Source organism: Mirounga angustirostris, unplaced genomic scaffold (genome assembly GCF_029215605.1).
Source record: "Mirounga angustirostris isolate CCGP_5_RB_7025 unplaced genomic scaffold, mMirAng1.0.hap1 SCAF_14, whole genome shotgun sequence".
Lineage (NCBI taxonomy): Eukaryota > Metazoa > Chordata > Mammalia > Carnivora > Phocidae > Mirounga > Mirounga angustirostris.
The window spans coordinates 8,635,627-8,660,667 of NW_026991722.1; the positions used below are offsets into that span (position 1 = coordinate 8,635,627).

General features: G+C 35.2%; 1 protein-coding gene and 1 pseudogene across 7 annotated transcripts in view; both read right to left on the minus strand.

The window, feature by feature from the left end:
- CCDC102B (coiled-coil domain containing 102B) overlaps positions 1-25,041 on the minus strand; it is a 198,220-nt gene that overhangs the window by 22,045 nt on the left and 151,134 nt on the right. The gene's annotated exons all lie outside the window — the stretch shown is intronic.
- Positions 7-2,384, minus strand: LOC123852519 (microtubule-associated protein RP/EB family member 1-like; annotated as a pseudogene).

Consider the following 25,041-nt stretch of genomic DNA (forward strand, 5'->3'; position numbering starts at 1 on the left):
CTTCACAGAAAACACAAAGAGGTAACATGTAGCACTTATAATTGCCAAAAGGCAAGGCACCCAGCAAAAAAGCCCCCACTAAGAAAGGTTCACAGATACGTACGTTTATATAATTTTAAGAAAACCGTATTTGTCTGAAAAGTTGTAAACAACACAAAGGTCCTAAGACCACGCCATGCAAAGGTAAATATAGCTTTCCTCTTGGTTTGTAAGACTATGTCTATAACCATACAGACCATATTTGTCAAGTAAATATGTCAAGTGAAAAACGATGGTATTCTGCCAACAATCTCCACTTAAATGATGAACATTTATCGGTTGAGAAGGCACAAAATAATTTCTTGGGCAATTCTGGTTGCATGTATATAGCTCATGTATTCATTCATTCATTTATTTATTTATTTTCTATACCTTTCAAGTTCCACATACTACGCTGGTCACTGAGAACAAAGACAAGTGAATGTAATAGAATAGTATAAAATCCATAATTAGAGTATATAAAATATAGTCAAACACACAGAGTGAGTGGTTAATTGGATTTCTAGGGAATAGAAGTTGGCAACCATGGCCAGGGGGCCAAATCTGACCCAGCCATTTTAGTATATTCCATAATAACAGTTTTCTTTTTTTAATAGTTGAAAAAAAAATTTTAAGTACTATTTCAGACAAATTAACATTATATAAAATTCCAATTTCAGTGTCACAAATACAGTTGTATTGAAATTCAGCCACATTCATTGGTTTACATCTTGCATATGATTGTTTTCACATTAATGGCAGAGTTGAGCTGTTGGGACAGAGACTATATGACCAGCAAAGCCTCAGTTATTTACTATCTGGCCCCTTACAGAAAAAGTTTGCTCATTTCTGCTTTCTTTTACTCTTAAGGCATTTATTTATTTAAATGTTCTCTGCCAAGATTTCACATTAGCTTAAAATTCAAATCAGTCTTTACATTTCTCTGCTGAGGTCTCCACCTCAGTGTATCACATAAAAACACCTTCTCCAGCAATCAGTGTTACCAGCATCCACACCGTGAGCCCCATGGTCAGGCTCTTTGTCCCCTAGGTGACCCAACGAGATGTTAATACTGCTCTGCTACAGGGTAAAAGCTCCTAAGTCAAACTCATTGGAAAAGGGGTGAAACTTCTGCAAAGTGCACTTAAGTGGTACTGTTTGCTCATGAAAAAAACCAGTGAGTCCTCTAAGAATAATAAAAGGGGGTATTTTACAGTTAAGCACATGATTTGGAGTGAAGAATTCAGATGTTGCTCTGCTGGTCCAGGCTGTTAATACTCTTCTTGTTCCTCCTGTGGGCCCCCTTCATTAGGTATCACAAAGCCTTCATCTGTGGCATACAGAATGTCCCCGATCCTCTGCAATACCGGGTTGTTTTCCCTCTTGTTCTCCTGGTAAATCAATTCAATGTTCCTTAGCTTTCCAAAGTAGAAATCTCTTTCTTTCTCCAAGTCTTCGACGCTAAGTTTCAATATGGTGACCTGCTGCATCGATTCAGCTGCTTCGTCATCCCCGTTGCCCACACCAGGATTCTTTTGCACCACACCTGGGCCAGCATTAGGGGTTGCAGTGTTTCTGTGTGTTGCAATGGGCCTCTGTGGAGCTGTGCTGCTAGAGCTGAGAGGTTTCTTCGGTTTGTTCAGAGCTGGAGCAACAAGGGAGGGAGCCACTGCAGTCTCTTGACCTTGTCTGGAAGCTATGGGGTCATAGTCTTTTCCATCATAGTTTGCATCAAAAAACTTCTTAAACCACTAAACAAATTCAAAATTGTCCTGAAACTTTCCTTTTACTAATTTGTCCACAGGAATTATTTTGTCAACACCCATTCTCTTAAAACCTGCTTGTAGTATTTTGAAGTTCTGGATGTATTCATGTTCTATCCTAGCCTGGAATTTCACTTTCTTCAAGGCAATGCAGCCAGGGAACAGCGTGTCCATGAACTGACAGTAGGCAGCTCCTGAATACAACTGTTTGATCTTCGTCAGATTCAGCTGCAGAGACTCATTGATCCAGGCCAGCATGTCACGTCGACTTAGGTTATCATTGGCGACTGATGTTGAATATACGTTCACTGCCATCTTCGGCTCTGGGTGGGACCGTGTCCAATGCCTGTGCCTGCCTTCGGTTCCATCTTCCTCACCTCTGCTTTCACCCCATGGATCCCAACCAAGGCTGCACATGAGATTCTCTTGGAGAGATGTTTATAGTTACCAGTGACCAGGACCCACCTGAAGAAGTTTTGATTTAATGGATTTAAGGTAATTTTAATGTCTCCTTTGGTCAGTTTTTCTTATTTTAACATTTTTATATTTAGATTTTAAAGAGGCAATATCAAATGTATTAATTTTATGCAGTTTTATTATGTTTACATAGTTGCTCATTATTAGAGTGAATTGAATTACATTTGCCTGTTATGATTTTTTTTTTTCTTGTTCTGGATATAAGTAGAAATGATTAGTAGCTCTTTCAGCTCTGAATTCTAATACTGAGCTCTGAATTCTAATCTTGACTTCACCACTGATTCTATGTGGTAAGCTCAGTCTGTTAACTTCATCTCCCCAATATGGGCAATCTATTCCCCAATGTGACAGGGTTTGTGAAAAGTAAAATTAATTAGAGAGGAAAACACTTTTCATAGCAATATTCTACTTAGAGAAGAAACATTGTGATAATATAATTTGGGAAAAATAATTATATAGGTATTTCTCCCACAAATTTGGGCATATGTATATCCAAATGTCAAAGTAATTTTATGGCATAGATCTGGATGGTGAAGCCATTCTTCACAGTAGAAAAACAACTGGAACCTAGTCCTGATCTGTCACTTTCTCACTGGCTGAATCTGAAATGTTTCTTCTTTCTGTTCCTGTTTTTAAATAAAATTAAGACGAGGACACCAGACCCACAAAATTTGTGGAATTATAAGGACTGAAAGAAATCAATTATTCAAAATGCCTTGCAAACTATGTAACATGATTAAAATAGAAGACATTTTTAAACTGTTAAGGATAAAAATTGGAAATTATTTATTTTTACATTGTTAGTTCCAAATGGCTTGACTGCAGAGTATTGATTAGTATTAGACTATTATAAAGTATTTTTCATGACATTTTAAATTCTAAAAGAGAAATCAACTTAATCAAAATCAACTTAAGAATGTTAGACTTCAAAAAGAAGAAAAATGTTAGACTTCAAAGTATCTTTCTATTTAATCTTTCTATTTAAATATCTAATAAAAAATTTCTAAAATCTGCTTTTTCATATACATAAAATTGTATCATTATTGTAGAAAATATTCTGTCCCCAAATCTAAGAGAGGCTCTGGCTTCTAAAAAGCAGGGAACAAAAATTACATTCTTGGGAGTAGATCTTGTTTATCAATTAAATATAATAAACTACGGGATCAAATTTTATTTTATTTTATTTTTAAAGATTTGAGACAGAGAGAGAGAGAGAGCCTGTGCATGCAAGTGGGGGAAGAGGGGCAGATGGAGAGAGAGAATCTCGGCTGAGCGAGGAGTCTGACGCCAGCTGGACCCCGAGAAATCATGACCTGAGCCAAAATCAAGTCGGACACTTAACTGACTGAGCCACCCAGGCACGCCAGGGATCAAATTTTAGATGATGTGGTTTAACATGTGGGGTATCTATTTGGGGATACGAGGTGAAAATAGTATTTCAAAATCCAATTACCAACATGTCATTTTTTTAATTATTAAGATTAATGCTTAAACTTTTTGACTATCATCACATCACTTATCAGAATGAAAATAATAAAGCTATCACAAAAAGTCATTAACTTGGTGATGAAAAATTAATTTTAGGAAAATGTATGTATTTCTGGCCAAGGACAAATATGTTATGTCAAGGCTTTGTGGAATTGTAGGCATTTAAAAGAAAATGCTGAAGTCAATTTTATACCTGATAACAGATTACAGGTAGAACTCAGGTTTTATATAAGTAACAGATGGTTTGAATGAATAAACTTCAAATCTTTAAAAAAAGAAAGGAATGATTTTATCAGTTGTAACAACAAATCTGAAATAATGATGTCTGATTATTTGCTATTTGCAGGTTATTGACACAGCAATTATTTCATAAATTTATGTATACAACACACACCAAAAAGTAGAGGTTATGTAGAAATTGGAGCATCATAAATATTATAAACCATTTTATTTCTGTTTTCATTTTACAAAATTTTTTATCAGATTATTCTTTTCTAAGAATCATATGAAAATCTATTACATTAAAAGCCATTCAACTGAGGGGCGCCTGGGTGGCTCCATCAGTTAAGCCTCGGACTCTTGATTTCAGCTCAGGTTATGAACTCAGGGCTGTGAAATCTAGCCCACCTTGGGCTTCGCACTCACTAGGGGGTCTGCTCCATATGCTCTCTCCCTCTGCCCTTCCCCTGGCTTGTTTTCTCTCTCTCTCTCTAAAATAAATAAATCTTAAAAGACATTCAACTGAATGCAAGTTAAAAAGAAAGTAAAAATCAGGTACTATTTTAAGCTTTCAGAATTTATTGTAAGCAATTCTAATAATCATATCAAATTGAAATGTAATTCCATTGATTTGCTTTTAGTGATCAAGAGAAAATCCTAAAATATTTTCATTCTAACTCTAATATACTATGAATTTTAACTAATAGTGGGTACTATTGTTAAATAAATTTCAGGTAATATAGGAATTACTGAAAAAATGTTTTCTAGAATTTTTAATGTAAAAATATATTCTCTTAAGAGTAATTGGTAAAATATTTGTTGATTAATCATTTCCAATGTTATGCATATTCAACATTGAGAATAGGGGCACCTGGGTGGCTCAGTCGGTTAAGCGTCTGCCTTTGGCTCAGGTCATGATCCCAGGGTCCTGGGATCGAGCCTTGCATTGGGCTCTTTGCTCCATGGGGAACCTGCTTCTCCCTCTCCCTCTGCCTGTGCTCTCTCTGTCTCTCTCTCTGTGTCAAATAAACAAATAAAATATTTTTAAAAAAATAAACATTGAGAAAAATATGTAAACACCCAAACTATTTAGGTGTTTAAAAAATATTATTTAGTATTTCTTACATAAGAGGCACCAAATATTCTATTGACAAAATACAAATAAATATATAGGTATACATTGGGCAGAGACTCATGAGGGATAAAACCCCCTGAGGGCTATAAGAAAGGCCTGCAATAAATTAGGCAATCAGAGGTTATTTGAAGGAATAATATGTAAGCTGAAATCTGAAGTTTAAGAAGTCAAAGAGGTGGAATCAAGGCAAGAATGTTCCGATAAAGGAAGCAGGAAATAGGTCTGAACGTCACAAGAGCCAAGATATCTATCATGAAATATTAGGTGTGGGGTAGAGTATGAGATGAAATCTAGACAAGCAGGCAGTGGTTCTTGAAAGTGTGAACATAAGAATCATGTGAGTTGCTGATGGAAAATGTAATATTGTGATTATTCCTAAAGATAGAATTATGGGGATTGCATTGAATGTGTAGATTGCTCTAGGTAGCATTGACATCTTCACAATATTTGTTCTTCCAATCCATGAGCATGGAACGTTTTTCCATTTCTTTGTGTCTTCCTCAATTTCTTTCATGAGTATTTTACAGTTTTCTGAGTACAGATCCTTTGCCTCTTTGGTTAGATTTATTCCTAGGTATCTTATGGTTTTGGGTGCAATTGTAAATGGGATCAACACCTTAATTTCTCTTTCTTCTGTCTTGTTGGTGTATAGGAAGGCCACTGACTTCTGTGCATTGATTATCCTGCCACTTTACTGAATTCCTGTATGAGTTCTAGCAGTTTTGGGGTGGAGTCTTTGGGGTTTTCCACATAAAGTATCATATCATCTGCAAAGAGTGAGAGTTTAAAGCAGCAATTTCCACAATAGCCAAACTGTGGAAAGAGCCAAGATGTCCATCGACAGATGAATGGATAAAGATGTGGTATATATATACGATGGAATATTATGCAGCCACCAAAAGGAATGAGATCTTGCCATTTGCAACAACGTGGATGGAACTGGAGGGTATTTTGCTGAGCGAAATAAGTCAAACAGAGAAAGACATGTATCATATGACCTCACTGATATGAGGAATTCTTAATCTCAGGAAACAAACTGAGGGTTGCTGGAGTGGGGGGTGGGGTGGGAGGGATGGGGTGACTGGGTGATAGACACTGGGGAGGGTATGTGCTCTGGTAAGTGCTGTGAATTGCTATGAAACAAATAATGCAATATATGTTAAGAAAAAAAAAAAGAAGATAGCAGGAGGGGAAGAATGAAAGGGGGAAATCGGAGGGGGAGACAAACCATGAGAGACGATGGACTCTGAAAAACAAACAGGGTTCTAGAGGGGAGGGGGGTGGGAGGATGGGTTAGCCTGGTGATGGGTATTAAAGAGGGCACGTTCTGCATGGAGCACTGGGTGTTATACGCAAACAATGAATCATGGAACACTACATCTAAAACTAATGATGTAATGTATGGGGATTAACATAACAATAAAAAATTAAAAAAAAGAATTATGGGGTCATTTCTAAACATTTTCATCTACTCAATGTTATTGTTGCTTAATACTATCGAAAGAACATCACAGATTCTAATCAATACAATAACTAGAATGTAAGTTTATGAATCCAGAGCCATGCCATTTTGTTCATCAGCCTGGACCTGACACATGCTATCTAAGTGATCTATAATCACCGTTGGAGGAAGGAAAAAGTACACAATGGTAATCTCCAAGAAACAGCCTTTCTAGATTTCAATTACAACAATGAGACACAAAGCAAAATTAAGAAAGCATCCTAGAAGAGCCAGTTATTTAGCTTACCATACCCAACACTGGTAGGATTTCTCAGATTTACTCTTAACTCATTGCTCTTGGCATAGCTCCACTGCATTTTGTGGCAGGTGAATGCAGTGATGTAGAGAGAAGACTTCCAGTAAAATAAAAACAGTTGAGTCCCAATTCTCTTTATCTTGAAAGCCCCCATTTTTCATTTATAAAATATAAAAAATATTTCCTAACAGCCTAGTCTTATAAGGCAGAAATTATATATATATATATATATTTTTTTTTTTTTTAAAGATTTTATTTATTTATTTGACAGAGACACAGCAAGAGAGGTAACATAAGCAGGGGGAGTGGGAGAGGGAGAAGCAGGCTTCCCACTGAGCAGGGAGCCCGATGCGGGGCTCGATCCCAGGACCCTGGGATCATGACCTGAGCCGAAGGCAGACGCTTAACGATTGAGCCACCCAGGTGCCCCAAGGCAGAAATTATATTATTTAGGGGGAATATTTATTCCAAACTCAAATATTTCATGTGATAATTTTTTTTTTTCTAAAGAAAGAAACAGGGTGCCTGGGTGGCTCAGTTGGTTGAGCATCTGTCCTCTGCTCAGGTCATTATCTCGGGGTCCTGGGATTAGGCCCTGCATCAGGCTTCCTGCTCAGCAGGGACTCTCCCTCTGCCCCTCCCCATTGCTCATTCTCTCCCTCTCTCTCAAATAAATAAAATCTTTAAAAAAGAAAAAAAAGAAAAAACTTAACAGCCTAATCAAATAATGACAGATTAAAATAGTATGTTAATTTTTTATATTTTATCAAGATGACAATAATTTGGTAAATGGACACTGTCAACTGAGAAAACCCCCAACAGAATGTACTATGGGGCATTCTGCAGCCTAGTGAGAAGTCACCTAAAACCATCTAGATATTCCAATAATATATTCGCAAATATTCAGAATTTTCATTTCAGACAAGTCAGCCATAAAATCACATTACAAACTGTGATTTTGGAAGTAAGAGGTAAAAGGCAGGAAGCTTGCTATTTCCTAGCAATATGAGATTATTACTCTTTTACTGAGGGTAATACATTTTTCTGATAAGGAGCTATATAGGTTATTTCTTATCCTTACAATAATCCTGTAAGTGTGTACTTCCTGCTGTGAGGAAACTGGGGTCTTTAAGAGTAGAGGTAATTCTCAAGGTAGGCAAAGAGTCCAAGCTATGGTTCACCTAAAGTTCCTCTCTGATTCCAATCCTGAGCTCATTATACTCATACCATGCTAACAGATAGCTACTAATATATGTATATCCCTTTGCAGTAGCACCCACCACATTTTGAATCCATTGTACATTACCACAAAAGTATGTTTTCTTTTGATATATTTTGAGGCTTGTTTCATCTTTCTCTACCAGCAGATTAATTCAAAAGAAAAGCATTCTATAGACTCACATTAAAAAGTCTGGCAATTCAAACCTAATGCAGTGTGCGTATTACTGATGTCATCACACCCCAGGGTCCTTTAACATTCTTTCTCTAAGTCTTAAAATCACAAATAAGAATTGGATTAAACTCTCTCCGAAATTAAAATCTACTTCTACCTGTCCACAGTTAAATACAGCTCAGTGATAGCTCATACCGTCTTTTACCAAGAGTCAAGAGAACAATAAATGATTTTTAGTAATGGGCAATGTCACATGTATTTTTGTTACTTTAATTTCATTTTAAATCTTTGGAGAATTTCTAAAAGTAAAGAACCTTAGAACTAATTTGAAATAAAATGTGTACCAAAGTTAAATAAAAGAAGAGGGAACCACATGAAAAAGAAATAATCTAGATACAGACACTACACCCTTAAAAAAATTAACTCAAAATGGATTACAAACCAGATGTAAAACACAAAACTGTAAAACTTCACAGAAAACATATAGCACAGGAGAAAATTTAGATGGCCATGGATTTGGTGATGGCTTTTTAGATACATAGCCAAAGACAGGATTCATGAAGGAAATAATTGATAAACTAGACCATTAAAATTCAAAATTTCTGCTCTGTGAAAAACAATGTCAAGAGAATGGGAAGACAAGCCTAAGACAGAAAGAAAATATTTGAAAAAAATATATCTAATAAAGGATTGTTATCCAAAATACACAAAGAATTCTTTAAATTCAACAGTAGAAAACAACCTATTTGAAAATGGGCCCAAGATCTATAGATAACAGACATCTTACCAAGAAGATATACAGATGTGAAATAATATATGAAAAGATGCTTCACATCATACATCATCAGGAAAATGCAAATTAAAAAAATGGAATAACACTACACACCTATTAGAATGGTGAAAATCCAGAACACTGACATCAAATGCTGGTAAGAGTGTGGAGCCACTGGAACTCTCCTGCATTGCTGGTGAGAATGCAAGAGAATATGGCCACTTTGAAAGACAGTTTGGCAGTTTCTTACAAAACTAAACATATTTTTATCATACTATCTAGTGATCATACTCCTAGGTATTTGCCCAAAGGAGTTGAAAACTACATCCACACAGAAATCTGCACCAAAAAATAAATAAATAAATAAATAAAAAACAAAATAAAAATAAACCCCAAAACCCGCACTAGGATGTTTCTTGCAGCCTTATTTATAACTGCTAAAACTTGAAGCAACCAAGGTGCCCTTCAGTAGATGAAGGGATAAATTGAAGGATGTCCAGACAATGGAATATAATGAAGCCCAAAAAAGAAATGAGCTATCAAGCCATAAAAAGACATGAAGGAATCTTAAATGTATATTACTAAAAGCCAATCTGAAAAGGCTTCATACTGTAGGATCCCAACTATATGGTATTCCAGAAAAAGAAAAATTATAGAGACACTGAAAGATATTAGTGTTTTGTAGAAGTTGCAGGGGGTAAAAGGAGAGGCTGAAGACAGGGAAAAATAAGCAGATGGAGCACAGAGGATTTTTAGGGCAGTGAAAATATTGTATATGATACATAATGATGGATACATTATATATATGTCCACATCTATATAACATCAATACTGAACCTTAATGTAAACTACGGACTTTGGGTGATAATGCAGTGTCAGGGCAGTTCATCAGTTGTTACAATGTGCCACTCTGTCAGAGATTTGATAATGGGAGAGGCTGTGCATATGTGGAGTAGGAGGTATAAATCTCTATACTTCAATTCAACTTTGTGGTGACTCTAAAACTTCTTCAAAAAATAAAGCTGAATAAAAATATTTTCTAAAAAGAGACATTTTCATATTTTGGATATTCACCCTTTACCAGATATATGTTTTACAAATATTTCTTACTAATCTTTGGCTTGTGTTTTAATTAACTTAATAGTGTCTTTATAGCAAAAGTTGTGTTTTAATAAAGTACAAATTAACTTTTTTTTTTTTTTCAAAAAAAAAAAGGAAAGTCAGAGAAAAAGGAACCCTCATGTACTATTGGTGGGAATGCAAACTGGTGAAAACACTGTGGAAAATAGTAAGGAGACTCCTCAAGAAATTAAAAATAGAATTACCATATCACCCAGTAATTCCACTACTGGTATTTAACCAAAGGAAATGAAAATACTAATTTGAAAAGATATACTCATCCCTATGTTTATTGGAGCATTATTTATAATAGCCAAGATATAAAAGCAACCCAAGTGTCCATCAATAGATGAATGGATAAAGATGTGGTGTGTGTATACACACACACACAATGGACTATTACTCAGCCATAAAAATGAATGAGATCTTGACATTTGCAACAACATGGATGGAGCTAGAAGGTATCATGCTAAGTAAAATAAGTTAGCCAAAGAAAGACGAATGTCATATGATTTCACTCATATGTAGAGTTTAAGAAACAGAACAAATGAAATAACAAAGGAAAAAGAGACAAAAAAAAAATACACTCTTTATAATATAGAGAACAAACTGGTGGTTGCCTGAGGGGAGGTTGGTGGGTGATGGGTGAAACAGATAAAGGGGATTAAGAGTACACTTACTGTGATGAGCACTGAGTAATGTATAGAATTGTTGAATCATTATATTGTACAACTGACACTAATAAAACAATATATGTTAATTATACTTCAAAAAAAAGGGGGCAAAATACATATTTCTGATTGAACATGAATCAAAAGCAATGCAAGGAAATCACAAAAGAACAATGCATCTATGTATAAATAAGTCAATATATGTTAGAATGACAAGGAAAATACATTTATAAAGACTTTACTTATACTCTGGCAGAGAAAACTTACAGATTTCAGAGTAAAAACTCTAAATGGGTATTTTGGATCCTTGATTTCCCAAAGCCGGGGAGTCTAAAAAATTCTTACTGGTGTTACAGAATTTCACACACAAATATTTCCTCCGTTTCAATGCAGAATCACTGAAAAATGATGTAGATATGTAATAATCATCTATGAATATCCTAGTAACTGTTAAGATTTAAAAATGTGAATAGACACACTGTTATGTTAAACATAGAAAATTGTTTTATGAGAATGTCCTAGAAGAGCCAGAGAAAAGCCATAACCTAAAAACAAAACAGTGAAAAGATGCCTTTCTGCACCTCTCCTGCCAAGCTTTGCTCTGCTGCAGTGGATTTCTTATAAACTTGATCAAGCATGAACTTTCCACAAGCAGTACTTCCAGAACTTGAGAAGTGAAACACAAAAGAGGCTTTAAAATGTGGATCTTGTTCCAATAAGAATAGGAATCAGAGGTTTATATAAGGTGTCTAATGGGACTTAATTTTGCCATGGGTTGACTACATCCTCACATGTGTTCTATTACTAAGAAAAGCTAGGTAAACACACAATCCTTAGCAAGATCTGCATTAGGAAAATGAATACATTATAAGAAAGATGAAATTAAGCAAGCTATGAAAGGTAGACTTTATTTTCAAAATATCTCCTAAAAGTAAATTTAGACAAACAGGGGCACCTGGGTGGCTCAGTCAGTTAAGCATCCGACTCTTGGTTTCGGCTCAGGTCATGACCTCAGGGTCATGAGATTGAACCCTCCATTGGGCTCCATGCTGAGCGTGGAGCCTGTTTGAGATTTTCTCTCTCCCTCCTCTCTGCCCCTCCATCCCTGCTCATGCGCTCTCTCTCTCTCTCTCTAAAAAAAAAAAAAAAAGTTGCCAACAGGTCTTCTCAGAGATTTTGATAGTCCTCAGTATCATTTTACCTAGAAGGTATATTGACTAATTGCATGTACTCTGATAGTTCAGATAAAATAGAAAGTGAACTTTAATTATTAACACTGAGCTGTGAAGGAGAAAAAAGTGTATATATAATTTAGAGGAGAAAATAGTAGAAAAGGACAAGGATGTAAAAATGAAATAGTGGCAGGTATTTAATGAGCATCCCCTAAATTACCACTTACATCAAGAATGGCTTGGTATAACACGTTCATGTTTTAAATACGCTTGCTGCTTTTTAACATCTGATTTGGGGGCGAATTTGACAAAAGAAATACATTGATGAATTCTTTAAAAAAAACATAGTAAAGAATAAAAATTAGTTTGTCTTATTGATTAAGCCAGAATTACACCATCTTCTTTTCACATTAAAATTAGAGTGTTCATTTAAAAGATTAATATTATAATGAGGCAAGTTAATTCCTTCCATTCATCTTTAGTCTGAAGCCAGAACTTTTTACTGAATCCTCCATTCATTATTGGCATGCAGTGACAAATCTGTTGGCAGATCAACTGTCCATATGTGTGTGGCTCTGATTCTGGTCTCTTATTCTAGTTCTTTGGTCTACCAATCATTGCACAAACACTGCTCTATTTATTATATATTATATACAAATATTATGTATATAAATATAAATTTTTGCTGGTATATGCATATTTAATTGATTTTATACCCAGCAGTATCTTTAAACTCTCATGAATTATGTTTTGTAGACTACTTTGTATTTTCTAAATAGATAATTATATCATCTGTGATAATTAATTACAATTTTGTATCTTTCCAATTCTTATAATTTTATTTATTTTTCTTCTTTTGTTGAACTGTCTGGCATCTGGAGTAGAATCTTAAATTAAGAAAGTGATAGCAGGGGTATGCCTGGGTGGCTCAGTGGGTTAAGCATCTGACTCTTCATTTTGGCTCAGGTCATGATCTCAGGGTCGTGAGACTGAGCCCTGCATTTGGCTCCATGGTAGGCATGGAGCCTAAGATTCTTTCTCTCTCCCAACCCCTCTGCCCCTCCCCACCCCAGGCCCCCAGAGTGTTTGCGCTCCCTCCCTTTCTCCCTTAAAAAAAAAAAAAAAAGTGATATTCCATCATTAAAAAAAATATTTGCTCTAAAATTTTGCTACTCCACCAAGTTGTAAAAGTCCACTTTGATTCCTAGTATGCTAAAATGTTTTTCCATAAAATCATGAAATAAGTTGTAGCAACTGTTTTTATGTGACCTTTAAGATAACCACACAATTAATTTTTTCTTTTAGTATATTTAATGTGCTGATTTATATAACAGATGATCTAATGTTATAACATCCTTCCATTCCTGTAACAGATCAACTGTTTTTATTCACTATGAGATTAAGACTACTTCTATTTGGTTAATATTTTTGCCACTATATTTGTGTGTGAGAATGACTAAGATTTTCCTTTCTTATATTATCCTTGTCTAGATGCAACATTAGCATTACACAAACACAGTGGAAAATGTTGGAAAGTTTTTCCTCTTTTTCTCCCCTGGAATATGTTCTATAAAATTGGAATTATTTACTTTGAATAGTAGAACTTAACCATAAGCATTCTGATACTGGAGTATTTTTGTAGGAAGAGTTTTAATTTATTAATTTTTAATTGACTTTATATAATGTTATAAATCCATTCAGGCTTTCTATTTCTACAAGAGTCATACTGGGTAAAGCTGTTTTTTTCTGGTCAATAATTTATTTCTTGTAAGATTTTATTTTTATTAGCATCATGCCTTCATAGTGTTTCCCTATCTTTGTGAATCTCTGCTCTCTATCTAAAGCTGTGTCCCTTTTTTATTACTAGATTTTTCTAATTATAGCTCTTGATTAATTTTACTTAAATTTCATTTTAGTTTCTTTTTCTTTTTTTTGAAGAACCAACTTCTGGCTTTGTTGACTATTTCTATTACACTTTCTAAATATATTATTAATTCCTAATACCATCTTCCCTTCTTTCTATACCCATTTTTATTTTTTCTGCTAGAAATTAGTTGTTAATTTTTTTGGTCATTGTTATTTTGTTACTCTAGGTACTCCAAGAAGCAGCTGTACAATGGGATTAAAAAAGCAATGACTTTATTAGGAGGAATGAGTCTGAGAGAAAATGAGAGGGAGTCAGGAGAGGCAGGGGTAGCTGGACTGCAATCAGTACTGACTTAGATTTGGGTGGGGAGAGAGGGAAGAAGAGAAGGGTTAGATGAAACCATCTTAGATGTCAGCGTGGTCCAAGGAGAGTTAGGTGAGGCCACGGAGGAGCTCTTAAGTCAAAGTCAATAGTAAGGAGGTCACCTGTCCCAGAAATAAGGAGGCTGCCCTCTGCTGGGAGTAGCCTGTGGGAAGCGTGATCTTACTGCCTGGATTTCAGAGCACAGCAGCTGGAGTTCTGGGTTAATTACACTCCCTGTAATTGAGATCTGAGAGTCACCATCCCATGGTAGACATAACTGTTTCCTAATATAGTGCTTAATGTTATAAATATCCCTGAATCTTGCCGCATCCCTCAAGATTTCAGGGCTTTTATCTTTCAGTGTTATATTCCGTTAAATATCTTTCTTTGGCCTATGAGTTATTTAGATGTCTATTTTCCAATATCCAAATAAACAAGTTTCTTAAAGTTATTTTCTGTAATCAGTGCTATAATAAATGACCACCCATGGTCAAAAATAGTGTCTTTTGGGAATCACACAGTTTAGAACATGACCACAGACTAAATCCCTATCTCTCCATGCAGCCTCCAAAAATCAACAGTGAGAAAAAATAAAATCAGTCATTCTGCAAATATAATTTAGAGACTTAGTTTAATAGAAACCTTGATGCACATGTAAGAGTTATAATATATATCCAAGAGCAGCAGAGTCCTCTCTGGAGGCGATGCAGGAGCAGAGTCAGAGGAGAATTATGCATAAGAGGGAACACCAGCTAGGGTGACTCCCTGCAGGGGAAGTCACATCACCCTCCACAGGGAGATACCGAGAGCAAATCTCAGACCTGGAGGACCAGAATACTAGCTACTGTAAGAAATGTAAGAAAGGAGCTTAGAAAGTACAAGAGATAATAGCATTCACTCCTGAGGTGGGACCACTTATGGGGGAACTATACCCTTCAAAGTGAGGGTGTCATCTGGATATTTCTAGGTAATGAAAAATTGGAAAGCAAGAAGTTGCTATTAAGGCTCCTAACAAAGAATCAGAATACAGTTTAATCTGTATTTTCTACCTAAAAGCTCTAATTAAAAACACAAAAAACCCCAGTCCTTTCAGTATATCAACCAAAGGGAGCACTCTAGAACTAAGAAATTAAGTACACAACCCATATTCTTCATTATTGCACCTTTTCCCATAAAACCACCTATCGTTATTTATTCTTGCTTGTCTAGGAAAATCCTACCCACTTTATCACAAACAGAAAAAGGAATGCAGTATCTATACAAAACTACTAAAAGTAGAAAATAAGAATAAAATCTTTCAACTGCTAAAAAACAAATAATCCAATTATAAAATGGGCAGAAGACGTAAACAGACATTTCTTCAAAGACATCCAGATGGCCACCAGACACATGAAAAGATGCTCAACATCACTCATCATCAGGGAAATGCAAGTCAAAACCAAAATAAGATATCATCTCACACCTGTCGAACGGCTAAAAACAAAAACAAACAAAAAAAACCTCACAAGAAACAAGTGTTGGTGAGGATGTGGGAAAAGAAGGAACCCTCATGCACTGTTGGTGGGAATACAAACTGGTGCAGCCACTCTGGAAAACAGTATGGAGGTTCCTCAAAAAATTTAAAATAGAACTACCCTATGATCCAGTAATTGCACTACTAGGTATCTACCCAAAGAATATGAAAACAGTAAATCAAAAGGATATATCCACCCCTATGTTTACTACAGCATTATTTATGATAGCCAAACTACGGAAGCAGTCCAAGTGTCAATCAATAGATGAATAAAGAAGTGGTGGTATATACACACAATTGAATATTATTCAGCCATAAAAAAAGAACAAAATCTTACCATTTGCAACAATATGGATAGAAAAAAAAACTTTCAACTGCTGAAAAATACTCCCCATAAAACCACCACCATGACAAAGAAAAACTGTAATAATACCACACTCCAACATGAATTATATTAAAGCAAAAAGAAAAAAAATGTAAACCATAATATCGGATACATGTGAACTAACAAACTGTGTATCATATTGATTATATAACCCAGAATATAGTCTTTCAAGTGATTTTGAACACAAAACTCTCATTCAATATCCAGTGGGATATATCCTCAGAACAGTAATGACTGCATGAAAATCTTAAACATCATTCAAGAGGATTATTATGGGTCATAATACTGATGTTGTGAGTTTGTAACAATTTTATGTATGTTGTAAGACAATGCAAATAACTATATATTAACATTATTAGAAAAGAAACAAAATCTTAAAAAGAAAAGAGATAACAAATAAATTAAGAAAATGAGACACATTGGAAACTAGTTTGGTAGTTTTCTAAATAATTAGGTTTATACCTACACTATGAACCTGCAATTCCACTCCTAGTGAAATAAATTCCACTTCCAAGATTAATAAAAACATGACCACAAAACATAAATAAATCAAAATATATTAAAAGTTGTTTCTTTATAGTCAAAATCTGGGGGAAAAAGTGTTCAGCAACAGGAGAGTGTATAAACAATTTTCAGTCTACTCATACAATGGGTATTATTACTAAATAAAAAGGAACAAACTATTGATATATGAAACACCACGTATGAAACAGAATATGATATGATGAGCAAAAGGTGGCTGGTGCAATCAAGTATTTATGGAATGTTTCCATTTATATGAAGTTCTAGATGGGCAAAACTTATGGTACCTCTAAGGTGGAAAATTGACTGGGAAGGGGCATTAGTAAACTTGAAAACTTCTCAGGGTGACAGAAATATTCCATATCTTGCAAAGAGTGTGCTTTATACAGATGCTTGCATATTTCATGATGCATTGATTAGTATCACTCAATATCTGTTCTTTAAATTGTATGTAAATTTTACCTTGGCAGGAAAGGTCAGCAATAAATAGTTAATGCTAAATTTAAATGAAAAATTTGAAATATGAATGTGAACACAGTTTTCTATCTCTGTCTACTGAAAGGACGTGAGAGCAATTATACTGCAAGGGAAATGAACATGTTTAGCACCCAATCTTTCCAGTAAGATAAACCATGGCTCTTTGAGAAATCCCTGACTCCAGTCCTAGAGCTAGGGAAGTACAAGATGAACCCAGAACATAATTGTGTCTGAAAACAGTTAATGACTCAGTGATTAATGGACTCCTAGTGGCTAAATCTGGGACAATTTGAACATCAAAAATGAAAACAATATTAATGTATAACAAGTTGAATAAAAATAAATTCATAAGTCATTAATATAAACCAAAGAGAGAAAAAGAGTAAATATTTTAAAAACTTTTTTTCTTTTCTGTGGAAGAATGCCAGCTAGTAACTGTAGAGAGATAGCAGAATTAGAACTTTTGCAACTATGAATTAAAATAATTATAACCAGTTCAGATAAAGATCATCAATGGGTGCCAAAATCATTAAAGATATTTAGAGAACAGGGTATTTTTAGGATATCAGAGACTTTTCTGAAAGATCATTTACTAATTTCAAAATGAGTATTATACTGGAGAAAGCTGGAAGTCCACACCCTAATCAAGCAATCATGTTCAGCATCACTAATAGTAGAACAACATGGCACCATGTTTCTCTTTATGTGAATCATAAGAAATATATGTATAAAGTACGTGTTATTCTTGCTACAGAATGTTTAACCTGACTGTAAACTAGCCTGTAAATCAGTGGTTCTCAACCAGGGTGGTTTTACCCAAAGGTGACATTTAGCAAAATCTGAAGACATTTTTGGTTGCTACGTGTTAAGAGGTACTTCTTGCCAGGCATTTGGTGGGTAGAGGCCAGGAATCCTGCTAAATGTCCTCCAACACAAAGGACAACACCCCACAGCATATCAGTAGTGCTGAGGTTGACAAAATCCTGCTCTCTACCTACCTTCCTCTTCACAAGTAATACAGGACATAAAAGAATAACAAATACCATTAGCAAACACAAACTCCAGAATGTGGTATATTCTGCCATAGGAATACTCCGATTTTTTAAAATAGTTATGTATGAGGAAATAATGGGAGAAGTAGTTCTAGAATAAAAAAATGACTAAATAAGATAACCCCTTATGCATTAATTAAACTCAACTGTATTAAGCAGATAGAAAAGGCATCCTTGGAGAAATAGAGGGAATTTAAATATGAAGCAGATACTTTTACATTATAGTTAATAATTTCTTAGGATTGATAATTGTGGTCTTGTAGGAAAACACCCTTATTCTAGGATGATACATGCTAAAGAATTTGAGAGAAGTATTATGACGAATACAACTTCTATTCAAATAGTACACAAATGACAGAGATTAATCTTAAAAGATAAAAGATAATATTCAATTTAAAAATTAACAGTATCAAGTATATGATAATATCATTTATAAAAGTTTAAAGTATATATTTTTCAAGAACATATAAAAATAATAGGTACCTATTGCAATAATTGCCTATGGAGGAAATGGATGTGGGAGGGGGATATACAGATAATAAAAAAATGAATGAATGAATGAATACAAAAAAGAGAGGGACTTTGCAGAGACCCAGGGTGACGATGTGCCATGAACCGAGGCATATTGCATAAAAAATTCTCTGCCTCTGAGTACAAAAATAAATCCAAACATCAAAATATAAAGATTAGTGTATGCATGGGTCCCCAAACATAATTTAAAGAGATACCTATATTTTTAAGAAAGGAAACTAATAAATATGGTTGATTCTGGTGAAGAAATTGAACGGTAGAGAGGATGAAAATATATCTATTTTCTTGAAAGACTCAAGACGGTTGTACTAATGGTGGCCCTGAAACACAGACTTTCTGGATTGATTCTGGTACTTGAAGGCTACTAGCAGGATGGCTGCAAGGACTCCATCTGGTGGTAGTAGGATACAAACTGTGAATCTCACCTGTGGATGTGGTTAAAGTTGAGGGGAAGCATAGAGTTGAAGGGGAATCACTGTGTGTAGTTGCTTAAGAGTTAAATGAGATAGAGGCAATGGTAATTATATGGATTTTGAACTTGGCTAGATTTTATTAAAAGACTTGGAATCCATAAAGAAAATAACTGACAGGCTCAGGTCAGCCAATTTTCAAATCAGGGAATGTTATTAAAGCCAGAATTTGTCCCTGACAGTGTTTAAAGAAGCTCTTATCTCCTGAATCCAGCGGGCAGACTGAGTGTCTCCAGGCTCAGGAATTAATCTTACATGGAAGAGCTGCACAGGAGACAAAACACTTAGTCTTGACAGTTCTGTGCTAAATCAGGGCCCTAAGAGGGAAGCAGTGGGACCTTGGAACCTGAAAAGAGCTTATTTGAGTGGATGCACTTGAATACCTTGAAGCAATATCCCATCCCAGTGGGATTGCCGAAACGAGTGCCTCAAAGACTACATAGATACATTCAACCTGCAGGGCCCTCAGAAACAGCAAATGAATGATGGGTGATGATAGACAACTAAAGGTAATCAAGTGGTAACTCAGTCTCACATTCTCTTTCTGGATGTCGTATCTTTGCTGGACCTCAAATGACCTTGGTGTTCTCCAGAACATGTCATTGGTCCATTATATTGAAAATATCATGCTAATTACATCTGATAGACAAGAAGTGGGAAGTATTCTGGGTGCCCTAGTAACTCATAGGCATGTCAGAGAGTAGGAAGTTCATCCACATAGATTAAGGGCCCTACCACTCCAATAAAATGTTTAGGGTCCTAGTTTTCTGGAGCATGCATAATCATCACATCTAAAGTAAGGGACAAGTTATAGCATTAAGAAAGAGGCAGAATGGTTGGCCTTGGAGCCTGGAGATATTGCATGTGGAAATAAGGTTATGACCCATTTATGGGGTGACTTAAAGCATGGCATTTTTGAATGGGACCTAGCGCAAGAGAGGGAGTAGCAGTTCCAAGATGTTGTGCAGGCTTCCCTGCCATTCATTCCACTTGGCCCAGCAAATCCAATAGTATTAAAGTATGTCATAGATAAGAATGTATTATGGAGACTCTGGCAGACCCCCATAGGGTTCTCAAATAAGGCAATGCAATCTCCATAAGTGGACTACTTTTTATTTGAAAACTAGTTCCTCATATGCTAAAACCAGTTCCTAGTAGAGAATTAGTCCTGACCATGGGACAGTAAGTGATTATGCATCTCGAGGTGCCCATCATGGTCTGGGTATTATCACATCCATTAAGCTATAAAATCGGGCAGCCTTAAGAGCAATTCTTCCTATAATGAAAATAATATATTGAGCATCAGGCCCAACAGGTGCAGAGGACAACAGTAATTTGCACAGACAGATGGACCTAACTCTCAAGTTACCTGCCTATATTACATGGATCTCTCTCTCAGCTCACACATACGACTTCATGGGCAGTATCTTTCAGTAAACTAATGTAGAAGGATAAGAAATCAGGTCTGATCCATGAGTAGGTCTTCTTAATAGGTTAGCATGAGATAAAAATGGAAGGTACTTTACTACCTACCTACTTGGCAGTGGCTCTGAAGGAGAAGTACACTTGTCATCGATGTTGAATGAGGGGACAAGTGACCAAAGGTAAGGATAAACACAGCTGACTGGAAAGTGGTAAATCACGTGGCTTCTTGGATAGGGGCCTCGACACAAAGCAAAACTGAAAAACTAAAGACAAAGAGGTCTGTGCAAGAGGAACAGGGATGGACATATGGATGTGGACATAAAAAGTGTGATTTTTTTTTTGACTCCCATATCCTATCTGCCAGATTTTTTTTTTTTTAACCACAGAAAAGGCATTTTAGCAACCAGATGGCAAGGTTGTTGGCATCCAGTCAACATCAGTCATTCTCAGTCCTCCACCAGCCTGGTGCTTGAATAATGGGTGATAAATGGAGTTGTAATATCAGGGCTCAAGGTTATTCCTGGGTCCAATGGAATGGACTTCCTCTTAGCGGGTGATCTAGCTGTTCCCTGACTGAATGTGTGATCTGTGAGCCTCAAAGAACAGCCACTTGGTGACAATATACCGGACACTTTCTGTAAGGGGCAATGTATAGTTCTCACCTGAACTGAAAAGTACTTTGTCTTTTCTCTTGTCTCTGCCAGCACTGTGATCTAAAGACTTACATAGAAAGTGGTTTACCAACATAGATTCCTGTCGTTCCTGAAACATCACCTAAAAGGTTGGGTACATTTAACAGCAAAGGAGATAAAAAATGGGTATATTACCAAGCAATGTACCAGGACTCCAAATACCAATCACAAGTCTACAGCAAGCCTGAAAAGGTGAGAATGGTTTGTTAAATGGCATCTATGATTTCCAACTTGAGGGAGATACTCTACAAGGCAGGACATGGTCACCTATTTGTGGCATATACAGTAGACTAATGGCCAACGTATGAGGCTGTGTCCCAGGACACTGAATATGTACATCCAGAAACCAACGCATGAAAGTAGGAATGGTTTTTCTCACCTTTATACCTAGTGTCCCCCCTTATTCTCAATGTTTGCAGAATTTTATTTATACTCTGGCAGGGATAGATAAAACATCTATGTAAAACATGCTTTTCCGCTGTGCACTATAAATATATTATGATTTTGAGATTTTTTCACTGTTTTTAGTCACTTGGTAAGGTTAAAAGTTTAAGAGTCCTGACAAAATATTGTTTTGAGTTTTGATAGCAACATTAGAGGTATACATAAGTGTAGCTTTATATCCGTAGTTTAAGTTTTCTGTTTTAGAAGAGGAAAAAATATTTCTCAAGTGTGAGTCAGTTAAAAAAATCAATTACTCAAATATGTCAGTGAGCTAAAGTCCAACACGAACATTTGTCCAAATTCAAAAACAAATGTCAATGCCTATGGATTGATTACGTGAGAATCTTCAACTCACATGAACTTTTTACTGAAAAATTCTTAGACATTTATGGTAGAGGAAAGATTTTCCCAACAGATTTGATAAAGGTCAAAGTATAGACTTGACTATTATTTGAAATTTAAGTTTCCAATAATTATTTATGACCAGAATTCAAAATCAACTGTAAGGAAAATTTTAAATGGCTCTCATCTAGAATGAGGCAAATTTCTTTTGAGTTTCTTAATGTACTTGTTTTTTTATCTCAGCTCCCTCCAAACCCTTCCACATCTCCTCACCTCCACAAAATAAAATAGACAAGGAAGGACCTCCTTCCCTCCCTCTTCAGGGGTAGTCAAAGTATCAAATTTAAGGAGTTGTGAATGACAATGGTTTCTACTTAACCTGGATTAACGGATAAACTTTAGTGGAGTCCAGGATATGACACAGAAGAAGAGAAAATGTAGACCAAGAACAGAAATTTTTAAAGACCCAGACGCTAAAAAAAAAAAAAAGAAAAAGAAACAAAACAGCGGTCAGGATTGATCTCCTTACAAAAGTCTGTGATGGTCTAATGAATAATATTTCCCATTTTATTTCTTTGTGCTACAGGACATGAATTTCCAGTCTTTGACTAATAATAATTGTCTTGTTTGTTTACATTCTTACCCAAATGGCTCAGATCCAAATTTTCTAAAGTGGAGCAATGCAAAGCCTGCTTTTGTATTGCACATAATCACTCTCTTTTTAAGGATGCTTGATGATTTTTTAAGATTGGTGGAATCATAATCATGGTTAAAATATATTTTTAATATATTATAAAATCAAGTGTTCCTATAATCACATATTGTATCATTATTTAGCTACATCATATAGCCGATTTTGCTTGCATTGTATATTTGTATTTGGTATTCTAACATAGGAGACTTATGTTCCAAAAATATTTTAAAAAATAGGTTCAAAGTAATAAGATGAAAAATACTTAAATATTTAGTTGATTTATGAGGGTGTGAGGTTTAATTCTAATTTTGCCATGTACTAGCTGTGAAGCCTGGGACACATTCCTTAAACTTTCTGAGTCTGCTTTCTCATCTGTAAAAAGAAAAACAATAATAGTGCTTCTCTTATAGGGTTGGTATGTTGATGAAATGAAATCACATATGTTAAGGGCTTATAAAGCACATGGAACCTACAAAGCATTAAATAAACATTAGCTGTAAATACCTAGTGATACTCAGTCCGAAAGAAAACAGAAACATGTATTTTAATAGATATATGTGTTCCTTCCATTACTTTTTAATATTTAAGGCAAAAATGTAGAGATTAAGTGACTTATCTTCTTCTTTTCTCTTTTGGCATTTTTTAATTCTATCCATGCTCACTCCAGATGACACCCTCCACTTTTTGTAAGACATACTCTCACTGGTTGATAAAATACTTCGTAAAGGGACACTTGGGTGGCTCAGTTGGTTAAGCTTCTGCCTTTGGCTCAGGTCATAATCCCAGGGTCCTGGGATCCTGGGATGGAGTCCCACATTGGGTTCCCTGCTCAGCGGGGAGTCTCCTTCTCCCTCTGCCCCTCCCCCTGCTCGTGTTTGTGTGCTCTCACATTCTCTCTCCCCTCTCTCTCTCTGAAATAAAAAAATAAATTCTTTAAAAAATACTTTGTTAAGAATAATTATCACTTTTTTATTTCTTTAGTACAATAATTATTATTGTGGTGATTACTAGAAAGTTTAAAGTCATAGACTCAAATATGGACTTTGGAGAATTTTTCATTTTCCAGGGTACTTCAACCCCTGCTAAAAACACATCCAAAAAGGCCTCAGGTTGTAAGACTCATATAATTCCAGAACAATTGTTTTGAACTTAAGCAGATCAGTACTGAAAAGAAAAGCTAATATGATCCATCACTGTTAAAATAATTATTCCAATACAGGTCTCCCTCAAGAAGCAAGATAAGTCTCAAATAAACAGCCTAACATTACACCTAAGGAAGCAATAAAATAAAGAACAAACAAAACCCAAAACCAGCAGAAAGAAGGAAATAATAAAGATTAGAGCAGAAATAAATGATATAGAAACTAAAACAAACAATAGAACAAATCAAACATATCAATAAAACCAGGAGCTGGTTGTTTGAAAAGATCAATAAAATTGATAAACCTCTAGCCAGAAAAAAAGAGAGAGAGAGAGAGAAGATTCAAATAAATAAAATCAGAAATCAAAAAGGAGAAATATAGCCAACACCACAGAAATACAAAAAAATGTAAGAGAATATCATGAAAAATGATATGCCAACAAATTGGACAACCTAGAAAAAATGGATAAATTCCAGAAATATATAGCCTATCAAAACTGAATCAGAAAGAAGTAGAAAATTTGAACAGAACAATTACCAGCAATGAAATTGAATCAATAATCAAAAAACTTCAACAAACAAAAGTCTAGGACCAGAAAGCCTCACAGGTGAATTCTATCAAACATTTAAAAGAGACTTAATACCTATTCTTCTCAAAATTTTCCAAAAAATAAAAGGGGAAGGAAAACTTCCAAATTCATTCTATGAGATGATATTACCTGATATCAGAACTAGATTAAAAATGCTACAAAAAAAGAGAACTACACGCCAATATCTGTGATAAACATAGATGCAAAAATCATCCACAAAATATTTGCATACTGAACCCAAGAATATATTAAAAAAATCATTCACCACGATCAAGTGGGATTTACTCCTGGGATGCAAGGGTGGTTCAATATTTGCAAATCACACAACGTGATACATCACATCAATAAGAGAAAGGATAAAAACCATATGATCACCTCAAAAGATGCAGAAAAAGCATTTGATAAAGTACAACATCCATTCATGATAAAAATCCTCAACAAAGTAGGTTTAGAAGGAACATACCTCAACATAATAAAGGTCACATATGAAAAATCTAAAACTAACATTATACTCAGTGGTGAAAAGTTTAGAGCTTTCCCCTAAGATCA